The 20488-nt window shown below is 46.2% G+C and overlaps 1 protein-coding gene across 3 annotated transcripts in view; it reads left to right on the forward strand.

The window, feature by feature from the left end:
- The window catches only part of DGKH (diacylglycerol kinase eta), a 681607-nt gene that overhangs the window by 513738 nt on the left and 147381 nt on the right, over window positions 1–20488 (forward strand). The window lies entirely within an intron of this gene.

The following is a 20488-nucleotide window of genomic DNA, read 5'->3' on the forward strand; positions in this document are numbered from 1 at the left end:
CTATCAAAAGTTCTTTTAAACACAGTCTTAATGTTGTTATTCTCGAACAGAAATTATATGCAGAAAATCCTTGCCCTGCATAATTTATCTTTTCATTTTCAGAAGATTAAGTGGTAAATATATGAGTTAATTGTCCCTGTCCTGGGACTAAGTGTCAGTAATTCAAAGTAGGAATGGAAGAGTTCTCACTTATTCTGTTGATTTCAGCCACTAAGAAGGCTATTTGTTCTATTTTTTACACAGAGTACGGTGACTAGTTATAATAAATATTTGATCCAAAATAATTCTATTGTTGACACAAATTGCAACCGCATACAGTCCTATGCATTCTGTTGCATATATTTGTACATCCTAGTGGTGTTTTAAATCTTTCTCCCATACCCTGGATCCCTGTACTAATTTGCAATTTTTAGAATTATGGGCTGTAATGTCTCCTGGTCTTTGGCGATTGCAGCAATCGTACCTGTAGTACTGGAGCCATGACTGCCTTTTTTCCACTTTCACAAATTAATCAGGGGAGCCCAAATCCTTCCTCTTATCATTTAGTGAATCACCATTGAGGTACCTGTGATTATAGTCACCAGAGGTCAATAACTCATAGAGCTGTGTGATGGCCTGCATCAATTAAGTTGATGGCCCACCACCAGTTAATTTTGGTCACTTTTTCACTCTGCTGCAAACATTGCGTCTGTATAAAACACATTTGAAAAGTCTAGAGTATCGTATGTAGAGAAGCTTTGACAGCCCATTGCTCTGCTTCGCATAAAATGTAATCTTGTAAGCATCAGCAATTCTCCTTTTCTCTGATCCACAAATCTTGAATGCAAAATGCGTTTTCAAGCCTACCCTTGAATTGCTATACTCATTGTTTTGGACCCTGAAGGATTACGCAAAACATCTTCCCTATTTTATGTATACAGATGTGATAGCTTTCCACATGGAGCCAATTTTCACATTGTGTTTTTATTGTGTTTCTATTGAGTCTTAAAGTTACCTAGCCGATAATGTGCTAACTCCTTAAACCAACACTCTGGCAGTACTGATATACAAGGGAATATGTGAGATACATTCAGCCACAGAGACAGAAGTGGAGCAATGTGAGCTGTCATTTATTTGGCTTCTTGGTTTTATTGGATCATTGTAGAACACTACTATATTAGCTGTGGAGCTGATTTGTGCAGAAAGGACAGGCATGTAACAAGCCAACTTGAGAATTGTAGATTACCTGCATTCTAATCAACTTGCACTGTTCCAACACATCAGTCATATCTTTAAAAGACAAACGTGATTGTCTTCTAAAATGATAAAGTTAAAATTGAGACCACAGAGTGTAAACTTTGAGCAAAAAAATCATAGGAACCTTTTTTACCCCTTTCTGCCCATAGTGAAACGGCATCCTAGAGCATATCCCTAAACAACATCAAGTCTGCCAAAACATCTAACTGCCGACCTGTCCATTACCTAGTAGTCATATGTTAATCTATACCACACTTGTCATTGCTTAAGTTTGCCTAGTGCAGTGTGCATGTTTGACTCTCTTGACTAGGAAAGCTCTTCCAGATCTAAAAAAATGCAATATATAGCCTGTCCTCAATGACCCTATTCTCAGCCCAAAGTCTGAATATGTTGGACACATCTTTATTACACCGTATCTAGCAAAAATCAATCAGGAAGTCATACCACTGAACTGAAGACTCTGCTTAAGTTCCTTAGAATACTCGGCATCAGTCAGTGTTAGTGCCCTCTCAAGTAGCACAGAGCTCCCTGTCAGATGCTTTTGATACCCTTGACCACCATATGATACTAAACCAAGCTCAAACTTTAGGAAAAATAACCCACCTGCCTTTACTGACTCAGGCTGTGACTATTGGTTTTCACTTGTGCATCCTCCATAAAATTACTCATTGGGGCCCATTTTGACTCCTCACTATCGCTCAGATCTTCATCATCGTAGGAGAGTAAATCATCCCCCCCCCCCCAAAAAAAAATCACAGAAGAATGGTGATGTGATCTCCCAGTGGTGTCATTCGTGATGCCACTAGTGATGTCAACTGTGAGGTTGTGAGCAATGCATTGGGGCAAATTATGGTTTGGCGATCTAACCTTAATTCGCCATTTCAATGTTTTTCGCGTTTGTTTCTTCACTATAGTATCACTTTAACTGTGTTCGTTTCATGACATTTCTGAGGTTTTTTTCTACATACATTATTGTCTTCGGCAATAATGCCCAATAAACCATAACCTACTAGCAACAGTTTCTTTCTTTAGTGAATGTGTGTATTTATACACCTATACACATGCATGCACACACACAGTCATATGATACATGAATGTATGAGTGTGTGTGTGTGTGTGTGTGTGTGTGTGTGTATATATATATATATATATATCTATATATATATATATACTAGCAGCCCGCCCCAACGTCGTCCGGGGGCAATGATGCTTTAGGGCTAACCGCCCTTCCCGGCCCCCGCTCGCCCCGACATTGTCCGTGTCCCAGAGCCGGAGCCTTACCTCAGCCGCCGTTCTTCAGGGCCAACCGCCCGCCCCGGCCCCCTCCTGCCCCGACATTGTCCGTGTCCCGGAGCCTTACCTGAGCCTCCGCTCCTCCCCGTGCTCCTTGCCGCTCGTCAACGCTTCTCCCCGCCTCTCCTCCCCGCCTGTTCGCCGCTCCACCCCGCGCTCATGTCCGCCGCTCCTCCTCGTCAGCACGCACGTCGCGGCCAGCGCTACGTCGCGGCCGGCGCTACTTCCAGGGGACTATTTTTTTTTTATGTTTAATTTTTTAAATAACGTATAATTTGTACTTTATATAGCCTATGTCCATCTGCACACCCTGACAATTCCAACGATGTATCGGATGTGTGGATTGGCGCTGTGGTTCCCGAGTTTACCCGCCTCAAAGCTTCAAAGTTCTTCCTTTATTATAGTAGTATAGATATATATATCCATCCAAAACATTACGATCTCTCCTGCCGCACCTCACGTCCCAGGTGCAAAACTCCATTGGTAGTGAGCCACTACAAATTAATCCACTCAGGCAGACGGATCCGTATCCAGCCAAGAATGCGTGCACTTGCGGGAAAGTAATAGCAAAGTGCTTTAATGTGCAAGCCTCAAAGCACTGACAGATGTCATTGAAAAAGGCGTTGTTCCGAAACATGTCCGTCATTGCTTTGAGGCTTGCACATTAAAGCCCTTTGCTATTACTTTCCCGCGAGTGCACTCGTTTTTGGATGGATATGGATCTGTCTGCCTGAGTTGATTAATATATATATTTAAAAATAAATATATATATATATATATATTTATATATATTTATTTATATATATATATATATATATATATAATTCACCAAATTGCTCGAAGCTTTTTAGAGGCACACGACAGGTCCCCGCCCTCGGGGCTTGAAAGGCTTCAAGGTTTCACGTGTCTTTCCGCTTCTCTGTATATTGCTTGCCGACGCGTTTCAGGGAAAACCACCCCCTTCTTCATGGGCTGCTGTAGGACACACTCGAGAGGCATTTTCCACGTCATTTGACCTTTATTTATGTTAAACAAACCCCCAAGTGGGCGTGTGCTCAGTGCACCGCCTCCACTGCTTGATGGGACTTGTGGTCCTTGGAAAATGCAAAGTTCATATTTGTTTCTTATAGTAAGTTCGAGTGCTCTTACTGATTACTGCATTAATTGTCCTGCCTGTAGTAGGCTGAGTTGCGGTCCAGCACGTTTGTTGCAATAGCCAAGGAGTCCTGTGCTCCAGGAATCCTCACCAGTTGAGAACTCGGAGCCTCGCAATGCTGACAATTCGTTTCAACTGTCAAGCCACGCTGGTGCACTCTTCACGACAGAGCTGCCGTGCAGGAACATAATTCACCAAATTGCTCGAAGCTTTTTAGAGGCACACGACAGGTCCCTGCCCTCGGGACTTGAAAGGCTTCAAGGTTTCACGTGTCTTTCCGCTTCTCTGTATATTGCTTGCCGACGCGTTTCAGGGAAAACCACCCCCTTCTTCATGGGCTGCTGTAGGACACACTCGAGAGGCATTTTCCACGTCATTTGACCTTTATTTATGTTAAACAAACCCCCAAGTGGGCGTGTGCTCAGTGCACCGCCTCCACTGCTTGATGGGACTTGTGGTCCTTGGAAAATGCAAAGTTCATATTTGTTTCTTATAGTAAGTTCGAGTGCTCTTACTGATTACTGCATTAATTGTCCTGCCTGTAGTAGGCTGAGTTGCGGTCCAGCACGTTTGTTGCAATAGCCAAGGAGTCCTGTGTTTCAGGAATCCTCACCAGTTGAGAACTCGGAGCCTCGCAATGCTGACAATTCGTTTCAACTGTCAAGCCACGCTGGTGCACTCTTCACGACAGAGCTGCCGTGCAGGAACATAATTCACCAAATTGCTCGAAGCTTTTTAGAGGCACACAACCGGTCCCCGCCCTCGGGGCTTGAAAGGCTTCAAGGTTTCACGTGTCTTTCCGCTTCTCTGTATATTGCTTGCCGACGCGTTTCAGGGAAAACCACCCCCTTCTTCATGGGCTGCTGTAGGACACACTCGAGAGGCATTTTCCACGTCATTTGACCTTTATTTATGTTAAACAAACCCCCAAGTGGGCGTGTGCTCAGTGCACCGCCTCCACTGCTTGATGGGACTTGTGGTCCTTGGAAAATGCAAAGTTCATATTTGTTTCTTATAGTAAGTTCGAGTGCTCTTACTGATTACTGCATTAATTGTCCTGCCTGTAGTAGGCTGAGTTGCGGTCCAGCACGTTTGTTGCAATAGCCAAGGAGTCCTGTGCTCCAGGAATCCTCACCAGTTGAGAACTCGGAGCCTCGCAATGCTGACAATTCGTTTCAACTGTCAAGCCACGCTGGTGCACTCTTCACGACAGAGCTGCCGTGCAGGGTTTGTTTAACATAAATAAAGGTCAAATGACGTGGAAAATGCCTCTCGAGTGTGTCCTACAGCAGCCCATGAAGAAGGGGGTGGTTTTCCCTGAAACGCGTCGGCAAGCAATATACAGAGAAGCGGAAAGACACGTGAAACCTTGAAGCCTTTCAAGCCCCGAGGGCGGGGACCTGTCGTGTGCCTCTAAAAAGCTTCGAGCAATTTGGTGAATTATGTTCCTGCACGGCAGCTCTGTCGTGAAGAGTGCACCAGCGTGGCTTGACAGTTGAAACGAATTGTCAGCATTGCGAGGCTCCGAGTTCTCAACTGGTGAGGATTCCTGGAGCACAGGACTCCTTGGCTATTGCAACAAACGTGCTGGACCGCAACTCAGCCTACTACAGGCAGGACAATTAATGCAGTAATCAGTAAGAGCACTCGAACTTACTATAAGAAACAAATATGAACTTTGCATTTTCCAAGGACCACAAGTCCCATCAAGCAGTGGAGGCGGTGCACTGAGCACACGCCCACTTGGGGGTTTGTTTAACATAAATAAAGGTCAAATGACGTGGAAAATGCCTCTCGAGTGTGTCCTACAGCAGCCCATGAAGAAGGGGGTGGTTTTCCCTGAAACGCGTCGGCAAGCAATATACAGAGAAGCGGAAAGACACGTGAAACCTTGAAGCCTTTCAAGCCCCGAGGGCGGGGACCTGTCGTGTGCCTCTAAAAAGCTTTGAGCAATTTGGTGAATTATGTTCCTGCACGGCAGCTCTGTCGTGAAGAGTGCACCAGCGTGGCTTGACAGTTGAAACGAATTGTCAGCATTGCGAGGCTCCGAGTTCTCAACTGGTGAGGATTCCTGGAGCACAGGACTCCTTGGCTATTGCAACAAACGTGCTGGACCGCAACTCAGCCTACTACAGGCAGGACAATTAATGCAGTAATCAGTAAGAGCACTCGAACTTACTATAAGAAACAAATATGAACTTTGCATTTTCCAAGGACCACAAGTCCCATCAAGCAGTGGAGGCGGTGCACTGAGCACACGCCCACTTGGGGGTTTGTTTAACATAAATAAAGGTCAAATGACGTGGAAAATGCCTCTCGAGTGTGTCCTACAGCAGCCCATGAAGAAGGGGGTGGTTTTCCCTGAAACGCGTCAGCAAGCAATATACAGAGAAGCGGAAAGACACGTGAAACCTTGAAGCCTTTCAAGCCCCGAGGGCGGGGACCTGTCGTGTGCCTCTAAAAAGCTTCGAGCAATTTGGTGAATTATATATATATATATATATATATATATATATATATACACTTTATAGAGTTGCGGTAGCCATTTCGTAGTTATAGTTTGGGTTACCAAAGGTAGGAATTCCTAGGATTTTCTAGTGCTAATTACTTTGCTCCCGTTTATTAAAATCTCTATGAATCTTTGTAAAACTATCCTTTTTTTCTACATTGGCAGATGATGCAAAGTTTCATGGTGAATAGTTAAGTGTGGCAGAGAAAAATGTCCCAAAGGCATTTTTCCACAAAATCATTTTCCATTGACTTTTCGCAGGCACGTAGAACCAAAACAGAGAAACAGATTTTAATGAAATTTGGCAGGAATAAAGATTATGGTCTGGAAATGATCCTTTTTTCCATTTCATAAAAATCTTTTCAGTAGTTTGTAGTTATAAGGCACAGAAACATATTGATGTCTCAGGCGGTGGTATACCGCGGTAATTCCCTGGTATAATGCAGAATTTACCGATGACCAAGCATTATATGATTGGCTAATGACTGCCTTTACAAAATTTAAAGGTATTCATCTTGCTTAGACCACATTTTCAAAAAGAACAATTGATGGACAGAATGCAGAACAATGTCATACATTCACCCCAGTACAGAGATCTGGGCCTAAATCCATTGTTTTTTTTACTCACCATGCCATTCCAGTTTGGACCCAGCCATATACAAATCATTCTTGACCCTGCACCCAATGAGAACAGTCCAGCCCGAACTGCCAGGCCAGGCCCTCCCTGGCCTGAAAACAAGCATCCTAGGACTGGTTTCTGGCTTTCAGCCCTCATCAGCCAAGATTGCTTGACTCTAGTGGCATGGAGAGCACGGGACCCACGTCTGGACATACCCGTCCTACTCGGGGTGACACATTTTTGGTTATGCCTTGGATTAGGGCTTTGGATATAGGCAAGTAGTAGGTTTTATTATTTTTCCCTACTTATTACAATTCCATAAGTGATAATAGGTCGGGAAAATGATGTATATATTTCTAGAAATTTTTCTAAAAGTTAAGAGTACTGCGGTACTAGCTAAAAAAAAAAGGTCTGCGCCACTCCACGCTACCACTCCATTGTAGGACATGCCACCCCACTCTACACCACTCCACTTTCCATCTCTCCACGCCACTACACTTGACACCCCTCCACTCTACTCAACCCTACATCACTCTATGCAGTCCACTCCACACCATTCCACTCTACGTCACTCCACTGTAGACTATTCGACTCTGTGCCACTCCACTCTATTCCACTATATGCCACTTGACTCTACCTCACTCTGCTCTGTGCCTCTCTACTCTGCCACTCCGCGCCACTCTAGTGTATGCCACTCTACTGTATGCTAATTCACTGAGCACTATTTCCCTCACTTCATTCTACGCTACTCGGTTTGCCTCTCCACACTATGCTATTCCATTGTACGCAACTCAACGCCCCTATGCAGAAAATAGATTCCACTCAATGCCAGTCCACTCTGTGCAACACACCTCTACACCACTCCAGACCACTGTACTGTGCGCCACTTTACATCACTCCACTCTGCTATTCCACTCTATGCCATTTGACTTTATGCCACTCCAATGAACGCCACTCTACCTTATTCCACTGATCGCCACTCCACTTCACCGTACGCTATTCTACTCAGTGTCACTCTACTCTACATAATTCCACTGTACACTATTCCACTATATGCCACTACACAGTGCACCACTCCACTCTAAGCCACTCCACTGTACGCTACTACAATCTATGCCACTACACACTATTCATTTCTATGCCACTCCACTCTTTGGCATTTCACTCTATGCCACTCCACTAAATGCTATTCCACTTCACTCTACACCATTGCACTCTACCCCACTCCACTCTATTCCACTCGACGACACTCCAATCTGCGCCATTCCACTTTGCAACACTCTAGTTTACGGTACTCCACTCTACACTAGTCAACTATATGAAACACAATTATACACCTCTGTATTTTTTCACTCTGTGCTATTCTATTTCACTGTACACTACTCCACTCTTTTCCACTCTGTGCTATTCCACTCTACGCCGCTTCACTGTATGCCACTCCACTCTATGCTATTCCACCCTACACTGCTCAGCTCTATGGTATTCCATTCTACACCACTCCACTCTATGCCACTCAACTATACATGACTCTATGCCACTCCACAGTATTCTACTCTATGACACTCTACTGTATGCTGTTCCACTGTATGCCACTTCACTCTGCACCACTTCAAGCTGCTCCACTCTGCTCCATTTCACTGTACAATACTACACTTCACAACACTGTATTCCACTGTACTCCTTGACAGTCCACACAACAACACTTGACTCTACGATTTGAAATACTTTTTTTTTTTTAATTAAAAATAAAACCCTTTGAAATTCAGTGAAAAACAAAGGTTAAAGATTAGTTATAGTTAGGTAAACTTCATTTATTCTTTCTATACAAACCTAACTTTAACTACACAAACATTGGAAATTCTAAAGTGTTATTATACCATAAATTCATAATTTAAACACAATCAACTTTCTATAACTTTATTAATTGTTTCTATATTAACCAAACTTAAACTACGCAACCATTACAAATTATAAAGTTATAGCTATACCTTAAATGTATAATTTAAAGAAATTGGCTACATTACAAATATTTTTTGGTCTTAACACACATTGCTGTAGGGGTCTCTGGTGCTAAAGGGAACTACTTGTGTGGATGAGCTCCTTCAAAAAGGACAGAATACAATCACTCACATTGAAGTTATCCTATTTCTGAAGTAGAATAACCCATTGCCTCGTGCTGTATGCTGCAGTGGATGGACGAATGTGAATGACACAGTAACAAACCAATGAATGCAAAGACCTGGTTGAAAGTCCTTATTAGTAATTGCATTGGAAATATAATTTTAGTAAAACCAAAATGTCTTGGCTAATAACAAAGCTAAAAAGTGTTGTCTCTCACTAATCTGCACCTAATCTGAAATGAAGAGCTTGAGTTTGAGGAGTCTCAAGTTTTAGGGTGGGGTGTATGTTCCTGAGTAATAAGCCATTTGGACCTTACCATACCATGGTATGCTACTTTTGTAACAAAATCCATACAGTTTTGCAATTAAAACCAACACTGTAGCCCAGAAATACAGGTTACCAGAACGTTAAGAAGAAATGATAACACGTTTTGCAAGGGTGTTATTTAGGGCATTTATGGGTTACATCTGGTAACATTATTTTGCTGATTACATACATCATGGACTGCTTTTAAAAGTAAATATGCAAATGTGATTGCATCTGTTGAAAACGACTAAATATAAGTTGGAATGGAAGCCATAATATTTTCTCTGAAGCTAGGAGGCGGGCATGCAGGTTGGATTCGAAAGGGCTCATGGTGTTAAGCCTTACTGATTATTTCCATCACTTATTTCGATTTTTCAGGATATTAAGGTCTGTGTTATCTCTGCTGGGATTGAGCCAGCTGCCTTACATGCACTAGTTGCTAGCAGCTGCGGATTTTGATGACCTTGTCTGACCCTTGATGTAGCATGATGATGACAGAATCTGACTAAACATTGTAGCTGAATGATCTGATAGTTTAAGAGGAAGGGCAGAAGCAGGAGCCCTTAGAAACACTACAAGTTAGAGGATGGTCTTGGGATTAGAAAGGGAGAAAGGAGACCTGCTTTGTGCAGTCGCTCCGGAAGGGTCACTCCAGTTTAGCACAAAATCATCGAATCCTGTGAGATATAGTATTAAAATGTTATAGTATATCCCGTATAGAACCAAAACATAATTTTAGTCTTTTTGATTCTCTACAGTGATCCTATTTAATGTAGACAAATATTGCGTTCCAACATAGTATTATTATTGTTCTGTTAGTTCTTTGCATTTATGGTAATTAATTAAACATATAGGATGACAAAGTCAAATTAAGAGATTGGAGTTGTTTTTTGTTGAAGTTAATTTTCAAAAACTGCATGAGAGCACATTCCATAAGTACGTTTCTTTTTTGGGGAATATGTCTTTCTTTTCCATACTATGTAGCTCACAAACAATTATCTAGGCTTTGGTGAACATCTAGGCTCCATAGTCATAATCTTTCTTTACTCTACTTAGTTGTCTCAGGGCTGTCAGGAGAGAACATTGGGGACCATGAAGTTAATATTCATATTTAATTAACAGTGTTCCATAATTATTAAGAATGTCAGAAGACGAAATATGAGGCAAGTCATTGTTGGCTCAATACATCAGAACGTTCTCTTCTCGTTACTTGCTATCCATCAGTCCACTAGCATTGTTAGCATATCCTCTGGTGAATACAGTGATATTTAAGTTTATTGGAAAGGATCGTTGCCCAGAGGGTTCCCAAAATGGTTTTGCATTTTGACTGATTAGTCATTAGTGTTGTGTGTCCTTTGTCTCCGACTATAAATGCTATGATACTCCTATTTCAATCTTATTATATCAGAAGGCAATCCTTTTACCATTAATATGTGTACTTACTTTTTCGAGTGTCTGAACTTTTATCACAGTGATGTGCTTACCAGTGATGTTCCAGTAGAATTAGAGCCTACAGCAGACAACCTTTGGGAATTAAAGTCAGCCATTTCACAATGTAGCATTTGCTGTGCTCTTGCTGTGAAGAATGCCTCCGAAAACGTTGTATGCTCTTTTGGCTGATTAGCTCCAATTGTGAGGCATCAGTTTGCATTAACGTTTTCTTTCTGAAAGCAGATTATATATGTCTATAGCATCAATATGATTAGCACCTCAGAAGAGTTTTCTCAAAGCCACAGTTGTATACTTTGGCTCTGCAGAGTAGACATATATTGCCACCAAAGAATCAGTAGAAATAAAGTGGGGTTTTTTCATTACGTTTGTGGTTATATCTTGTATAGTGGAAACTATGTGACCCATGCAACTTTTAATGTTCTTTAACATTTGTATCCTCAGCAACAAGGCTCCTCTGCTACTCAGTGAAGACTTAGGTCACTGCATTTTCCATAACATTAAGCTGTCTCCATGATGTGGTGTGGTAACCGTGCAAATGGAATTAGTTGTGGCAAGCAATTTATAGGTTCTCTTAATTTGGATCATTGTTTTCTTTCCTCCCCATGGAAAATATATTTTCCATGTGGCGAAATGTTCAATGTCACCTTACAATATGGATTTAGTTGAGAAACTTTTACACTCAATTTTCTTTGTTAAATGCTTTCAAACAGTTGGCAGTGTTTGTGAAGAGCCACAATGTTCCGTCAACCAGTGTATTTGCCTCATTCCAAAGGGTTTTCTCCACCCAACCACTACTATTGCAAACATCCATAACTTTAGCAGTGGCGTAACGAAACTTGAGGGGGCCCCCCTGCAAAACAGATGGAGGGGGCCCCCCACCTACCACTTTGCACCTTCACCCAAAAATCTGGCATATTTTGATTTGAAACCACCAAGATTTAAATGAAATGCCTCTATATTGTCTTTCTCAAAGTTCTAATGAGAAAGTGGGAAACCCTCTTAACATATAAGCTATGCGTGATTTCAATATTGTAACACAGCAGCATATTGCAAATAATCTCAGTGACACCCTCCCATTTCTCATATGGGACAGGTCCTGATTTGATCCGAAGAAAATGTTATGGATGTTGCATGAAACACAACATTCCGCTACAAAATGTCTGTATTAGACACATCACCAATATTGAAAAAAGGGGAAAAAATTGTATTTAAAACAACCTGTTCAAGAATCATTTAATGCCATCAGGGCAAGACTCTACAGAACAGAGCTGGTTTTATCAGGGGGCCCCCTGAAAGTCTGGGACCCTGGGACGGAGCCCACTTTGCCCATGCCTCAAAAAGTCTCTGGATGGCATCTGACAGTCTTTTTTGGCGTGCCCTTCCCTCCTTTTCTATGAATTCCCTCACTACCACTCACCAACAATGCACCTCATCTCTCTATAGCACCTTTCTGAAAAACATTTCATTTTTTCATAGCACTACTCCTAGTTTACTCACACTCAGTTCTGTGATCTGCATGGTACATGTTCTTTGTAGCAGGCACATTAACCCTCTGCGCTTTGTGGGTGGTAGGAGTGCCCATGTGAGTGAAGCGACAGTGTAAGAGTAGGGTAAGAGTAGTGACTGCAGAGTGAGTGAGGTGACTATATCAATTTGGGTACGTATGTAAGTACAAAGTGGGATGAAAGAATGCATGGTTAGTGATCGGCTTATTTAAGTGAGATTGCAGATTGAGAAGTGAGGGGGACAGGAGAGTGAAGTGTGACATGAGTGCAGGTTGAGTAGTGTGCTCGTGTGACTGCAGGGTGAACAGCACCAGTGCATTGTGAGTGCAGAGTGATCACTGGGAGTGCAGGGTGAGCTGGTGAATGGTGGGAGTACATGGTGATCAGTGTGAGTGCATTGTGATTGCTGTGAGTGCAGGGTGAGAGTAAAATGAAGGGCGAGAATGAGGAGTGAGTTGTCTGAATAAAGGGTGCATTCCCAGATACTGGAAGTAACTCAGCATGTTATTGACGGCGACATAGGGTTTCAGATATGTTAAACTATTGCTATTATGGCGTTAATCAGGGATTGAGGGTGGAAATAAATAGTGTGCTGATCCTGCAACAAACTTCCGGTCTTATGATTAGGTTTGCTAGCTCTTGATTTTGATGTCCCAGACGTACAAAAATAAGCAGTCGCCTAAAGCCCTATTTCCAGCCCTTATCTGTGCAAAATTCGAACAGCAAGTATAAATAGAAAGCACTTTTAATTATGGTCTAGGGCTGCCTGAATGATCCATGACTGATAATTAAAGGGAACACAGACAGAAAAGTCACATTACAAATCAATACATACTTTATTTATAACCCTATTTACGGGTCAAGACAAGATCTCTCCAGGCTCTTTAAACAACACATTGCTGGCATTTTTCTTTTGGCAACCTTACTTAACATTCCTTTTCATGAAATGCATTCTCACATTACAGCAGTAATGGAAATTTCAAATGTAAGGAATAATCAGAGTGGGGGCACAAGAGGTACTGGTACCAGGAATAAAATAAGCCTCTGTAACCAGTTTACAAAGGTATGTAAATATGCAAATGATCTCTGGCCTCAAGTCAGTTGCCTTCAACTGCCTTGCTGTTGGGCCTTGAAGATCAGGTCACCTGCACCCACCGCATGCAGCGCACGCCATTTAATTTATGAGCCAGGACTGTTATGAGGCAACTCACTGGTGCAACCAATGCCAGCGAGAGAGTCTAGTGCTGCCTGTGTGCACCACAGCGCTGATGGGGCCCCTGGAGGCTGAAACACAGGGGCTGCTGCGTGCATAGCTGCCAAGGTTTCAGATTGCTATGTGTGACATTTTCATAATTTCAGTGTAATTATGAGTGACATTTTAACAACTATGAGTGACACTTTTATGTGAGCAAAATCATGCAGTGAAGACGATCAAAACATATAAATATCAGAAATTACACCCATTTGAGCAAGAAGAAACTTGAAGTTCTTAAAACACCAGAAATGGTGCAAAGCACCAGAAATGGAAGGGCACTCAGTCATTGAATGGCACAATATGGCCTCTCATTGTATAGTAAATGGTGATGTACTGTGCATGTCCTTCCCTTCCACAGAGGCCAATGGGCCATTTCTAAGCCGCACCATCCTTGAAGACGCACACCTGCAGGGCATTGAAACTGCACCGCAGTACACAGGGCGCAGTGCTGGCAGCTTAGACCCACCATGATACAAACTAACCCCGGGGCCAAGCTTAATTAAAATACACGTACCTAAACCTCATGCCGGGAAACGGAAATCAAAGGTGTTTGCCAACCTACGGGTTGGAAGTGTGTTTTGTCAAAAGCTATTAGGGAAGCTGGGAACACGGTTTAAGCACATGACATGGCTTGTGGTACACATCATGACCAGCATGGAAACCCCCATCCTGTATTTGGGGGTAAAAGAATATGTAAGACACCTCCTGATACTTAATCTGCACATTCCTGTGTGCTTTTATGAAATTCAAGTTTGCTGCCTGCTGCAGAGGCGCCCCTAAGAGTGCCAGCCCTTTGCCCACACTGGGCCCCCTCCCTGCCAGCAATCAATCAGGAGAGCACCAGGACTCCAGGGCCTCTCCGTCTATGGGACCCGACCCAACAAGATGTGAGGCAGCCCCAATATGAACAGTTAGAACACACAGATCCATCTTAGCTGCCTATGTGTGACACTGACTCACGCACGGACAGGCACTATACTGCATTATCCTCAGGCTGAGGCAGGAGCTGTGAAGTAATCTCACGACAAAACCAACAGCTAGTATGAGTGTCAGAAGAGACCCACTTAAATTATTACCCCCAAGATGCAAACGGAGCACGGATGCCAAAAAGCCGACTGCATTTACCAACAAGCGTTTGAAATAATGTGCGCACATACCTGCGGCATTGCTGCCAAATTTTTTACATTGCTTATGTGCGTCGTTTTAATTGTGATTGCAATCACAGAGCCCACCGAGGCACCAAAGGCCTTTCTTATTATGTATTTAAATCATAGAGCAATAATACCTTAAGCACTATTTATTAAGATGTTATGGAGGCTACACTACAGCAGTGTAGCCTCCATAACATCTTAATGAAGAGTGCTTAGGGTATCATTGCTCTATAATTTAAAAACTGTAGTCTACAGGAACTTCTTTAGTGGAGCTGGATTCATGGCCTTCGTTATGGCGCCAAACTACAGAGCCCACCGCCAAGGCAGTTTCAGACTCTTTGAGGCACAAACCTAGTTGCAGCCCACCGGCACCGGTGTGTGGTTTTATCTAAATGCAAGATAATGGCCGGACATTGAGATGGAGCAAATTTGGGCCCCCATTCGAGGTCTTTCAGATAGCACTTTCACTCTATAAGCCTGATGTAGCTGTGTTAGGGGTAGCTCACGTTCGGTTTACAATATAATAACAGTTTAGTAATGCACCGCTAACTATACAGGTATCCTAGCGCAGAGAAGAGGGCAAAAATAAGGAGGCAGCAGTGATTTTTTTAATGGGTGAATTCGAACTCCAGGTAGTAACTGGCAGTAAATGAATTGGGATAACATGTCTTTAATTTCATCATCCTTTATGCCAGAGACACATTAGTTAGCTCTTTCTTAGGTTATTACAAATATGTACATTTATGAAATACCGAGTACTCTGAAGTAACCGAAAGGCGATGCACAGTGTTATGAAAAACAATAAATACATCTGATGGGATTTGCATAGAAGTCTATTTCAGTTCCAAATATGTGGTTCTCTATTAAACAAAAACGACATTAAGACCAGATTTTGCTGCCTCTTTTAAATTATGAAACTTTTCTAAGGAGCTCCGCGCACGCATTTGCGCCTTGTTTACAGAAACCTAGTAGTGGGTGGCACACCGGCTAAATAGGCAGATGTCTCGGTCTCCTAAGACTCTCCTTCCTTTTCAATGTGCCCGCCTCCTGTACAGGAGGTAGATGGTGTTCCTGTTGTTGAAGGCGCCACAGAGTCTCAGTCACCAACACTGACTCTCAAAACGAGACACTGGCAATCTCCAGCCTGCATACATGCCCAGGGAGATTGACCTTACTACAGCTTTCAAGCCCGCGAGCTGAAGTGATGGGTTAATTACCGCGGGGCGAGCTGACCGGCCCGGTCGCCTGCCTCCTCAGATTCCAGTCCTGAAATATGTCACTCCCTTTGCAATTCACGGCGCTGGGGGCGCAGTTTCTGAGACTGAAAGGAGAGCGGGGATGATGGTTGCAGCTTGTGCGGTACAAAAAGGGGGTGGTGATGGATGGAGCATCTGAACCAATCAAACACTCACACCCAGTCAAAAGATCTGGGTTTGATCCATCACCGTTCTTTAGCCCACTCTGCCACCCCAGTTTAGACATGGCTATATGCAAATCAGTCTGACCCTGTGCCTCATGGGAACAGTCCAGCCCGAACTGCCAAGCCATGCCTTCCCTGGACCGGAAACAAGCTTCCGAGGACCGGTTTCTGGCATTCCAGCCGTCTTCAGCCCGGCTTGTGCACCATCGCGTGGCTGCAATAAGTCCAAAATTTTTATCATGATGATTGCAAAGGTGACAGTCATCATGAATAAAATGTTTGATTTATTGCAGCCATGCGATGGTGCACAAGCTGCAACCATCATCCCGCTCTCACAAACTTGAGCAATCTTCGTGGTCTGCACTGCACAGAACGGAACGAGGGCCTATACTACATAACCCCGGCCGCCCGCACCACGATGCATCCAATTTCAACCCCCACCCTCTGACACGGACTTCTTGTTCCTGGCTCGCCTCGGAGGCGTCGGAGACTCACCTGCGGGCGGCAGAAGACAGGGAAGACTGCAAGGCGAGCCAGGGGCTAGAACTAATTAATTATGTCCGGTGGCAGCCCGGTCCCTATCAGTGATCTCCGGCCTCTGTGATGCCTCACCTCACCAGTCATGCGCGCACTTTTAATTGCGTGATGCGCATGACTATGTTCACCAGGCCAGCCCCACCCTAAGGCTGAAGACCGCGCAGCCGCGGAGGCGATGACATCTGCGCACCAATATAAAGAGGCCATGGCGAGGTATTACTTACCAAAAAATGCTGGCTTCACTAAGGGGCCCACTGGAGCACGAGCCCCCCCCCACCCCCCCTCCCCCAGCAACCCGGGGGCTGTGGGGGCCTGTGTTACGCCCCTAAACTTTGGCTGTTTTTCAGTTGTAAGGGGTTTTAAGGGTTGCCAAATTCATCAAATTTTGCTTGTGTAATTTGGGATTTGGTTACTTAAACCATAATCCACCTTTTTAGGTCTCGTGACCTATCAATGCGCATGCGCATTGAGAGAAGCGAGACTATAGGGCTTTAAACAAAGCTTACCTAACTGTGGCGATTTGGTGCTGTGCCCGTGGCTTTTAGGTCAATGCGCAAGCGCATTGACCTAAAATGCGCGTGCACAGCACCAAATCGCCAGCCATCTGTTCCCGAGCTTGGATCTCCTGGCTGCTCCTCCCCTAATTATCCGCACATCAAAGGCTGCTCCCGCCCCCTGCTTCACACTTCAAACGAATGCTACCGAGAGCATTTCCCGGCCGGCCGCTTTTAATTTCATTTCGCAAGCAGTTCCCCCTCCTCCCTCTCCTCCCTCTCCTGACTTTCTCCTGCCTGCCACACCAATCCAAACTGAGGCGCTGCTGCTCCAGTCCCTGTATTACTCCCACTCATCTATGATTAGGAATAAAAGACTGTCGGTTAAAAACAGTTTCAAGATAAAAATGGTTTCCCATTACTTTTGCAGAATGTTCTGCCTTTCCTTAACCGCCTCCAACTCTCCGACTTTCACATGCACATACCACTTTGCTGATACTGACCGAGACATGCGCTTTATAAGCAGGAAATAGAATTCTACAGGAAACAATACTACCGAAGACCATTCGAGGGTGTGAGCTCAATGCCACCGAAGAGTACGTACAATTATTATACTTAAAGTTCAGTCAACTACCCTTGATGCACGGACAACCTTTGAAGAAAGTGAAAAGCATGTACCCTCACCCTCACCCTCACTCACCCTCAACCCCTCACCCTCACTCACCCTCAACCCCTCACCCTCACTCACCCTCACCCTCACTCACCCTCAACCCCTCACTCACCCTCACCCTCACTCACCCTCACCCTCACTCACCCTCAACCCCTCACCCTCACTCACCCTCAACCCCTCACCCTCACTCACCCTCACTCACCCTACCTCACCCTCACTCACCCTCAACCCCTCACCCTCACTCACCCTCACCCTCACTCACCCTCACTCACCCTCACTCACCCTCACCCTCACTCACCCTCGCCCTCCCCAACCCCTCACTCACCCTCACTCACCCTCAACCCCTCACCCTCACTCACCCTCACTCACCCTCACTCACCCTCACTCACCCTCAACCCCTCACCCTCACTCACCCTCACTCACCCTCAACCCCTCACCCACCCTCACTCACCCTCAACCCCTCACCCTCACTCACCCTCACTCACCCTCACTCACCCTCAACCCCTCACCCTCACTCACCCTCACTCACCCTCACCCTCACCCTCACTCACCCTCAACCCCTCACCCTCACTCACCCTCAACCCCTCACCCTCACTCACCCTCAACCCCTCACCCTCACTCACCCTCAACCCCTCACCCTCACTCACCCTCAACCCCTCACCCTCACTCACCCTCACTCACCCTCAACCCCTCACCCTCCCTCCCCCTCAACCCCTCACCCTCCCTCCCCCTCACTCACCCTCACTCACCCTCACTCACCCTCACTCACCCTCACTCACCCTCAACCCCTCACCCTCACTCACCCTCACTCACCCTCAACCCCTCACCCTCACTCACCCTCAACCCCTCACCCACCCTCACTCACCCTCAACCCTCACCCTCAACCCCTCACCCTCACTCACCCTCACTCACCCTCACCCTCACCCTCACTCACCCTCAACCCCTCACCCTCACTCACCCTCAACCCCTCACCCTCACTCACCCTCAACCCCTCACCCTCACTCACCCTCACTCACCCTCCCTCACCCTCCCTCACCCTCACTCACCCTCCCTCACCCTCCCTCACCCTCACCCTCACCCTCACTCACCCTCACTCACCCTCAACCCCTCACCCTCACTCACCCTCAACACCTCACCCTCACTCACCCTCAACACGTCACCCTCACTCACCCTCAACCCCTCACCCTCACCCACCCTCAACCCCTCACCCTCACTCACCCTCAACCCCTCACCCTCACTCACCCTCAACCCCTCACCCTCACTCACCCTCTACCCCTCACCCTCACTCACCCCCTCACCCTCAACCCCTCACTCACCCTCACTCTCACTCTCACTCACCCTCAACCCCTCACCCTGACCCTCACTCACCCTCACTCACCCTCAACCCCTCACCCTAACTCACCCTCAACCCCCTCACTCACCCTCAACCCCTCACCCTCACCCACCCTCAACCCCTCAGCCTCACTCACCCTCACCCACCCTCACTCACCCTCACCCACCCTCACTCACCCTCACTCACCCTCACTCACCCTCACTCACTCACTCACCCTCACTCACCCTCAACCCCTCACTCACCCTCACTCACTCACCCTCACTCACCCTCAACCCCTCACCCTCAACCCCTCACCCTCAACCCCTCACCCTCAACCCCTCACTCACCCTCAACCCCTCACTCACCCTCAACCCCTCACTCACCCTCACTCACCCTCACTCTCACTCACTCTCACTCACCCTCACTCACCCTCACTCACCCTCACTCACCCTCACTCACCCTCACTCACCCTCACTCACCCTCAACCTCACTCACCCTCAACCCCTCGCCCTCACTCACCCTCAACCCCTCACCCTCACTCACCCTCAACCCCTCACCCTCACTCACCCTCAACCCCTCACCCTCACTCACCCTCAACCCCTCACTCACCCTCAACCCCTCACTCACCCTCAACCCCTCACTCACCCTCAACCCCTCACTCACCCTCACTCACCCTCAACCCCTCACCCCCTCACCCTCACTCACCCTCAACCCCTCAGCCTCAGCCTCACTCATCCTCAACCCCTCAGCCTCACTCACCCTCAACCCCTCACCCTCACCCACCCTCACCCACCCTCACCCACCCTCTCACCCTCACTCACCCTCACTCACCCTCAACCCCTCACCCTCACTCACCCTCACTCACCCTCAACCCCTCACCCTCACTCACCCTCAACCCCTCACCCTCACTCACCCTCAACCCCTCACCCACCCTCAACCCCTCACCCTCACTCACTCACCCTCACTCACCCTCAACCCCTCACCCTCACTCACCCTCACTCACCCTCAACCCCTCACCCTCAACCCCTCACCCTCACTCACCCCCCACCCCTCACTCACCCTCACTCACCCTCACCCACCCTCAACCCCTCACCCTCACTCACCCTCAACCCCTCACCCTCACTCACCCTCACCCACCCTCACCCACCCTCACCCTCACTCACCCTCACTCACCCTCACTCACCCTCACTCACCCTCACTCACCCTCACTCACCCTCACTCACCCTCACTCACCCTCAACCCCTCACCCTCACTCACCCTCAACCCCTCACCCTCACTCACCCTCACTCACCCACCCTCACCCTCACTCACCCTCAACCCCTCACCCTCAACCCCTCACTCACCCTCACCCTCACTCACCCTCACCCTCACTCACCCTCACTCACCCTCACTCACCCTCAACCCCTCACCCTCACTCACCCTCAACCCCTCACCCTCACTCACCCCCAACCC

Source organism: Lissotriton helveticus, chromosome 8 (genome assembly GCF_964261635.1).
Source record: "Lissotriton helveticus chromosome 8, aLisHel1.1, whole genome shotgun sequence".
Lineage (NCBI taxonomy): Eukaryota > Metazoa > Chordata > Amphibia > Caudata > Salamandridae > Lissotriton > Lissotriton helveticus.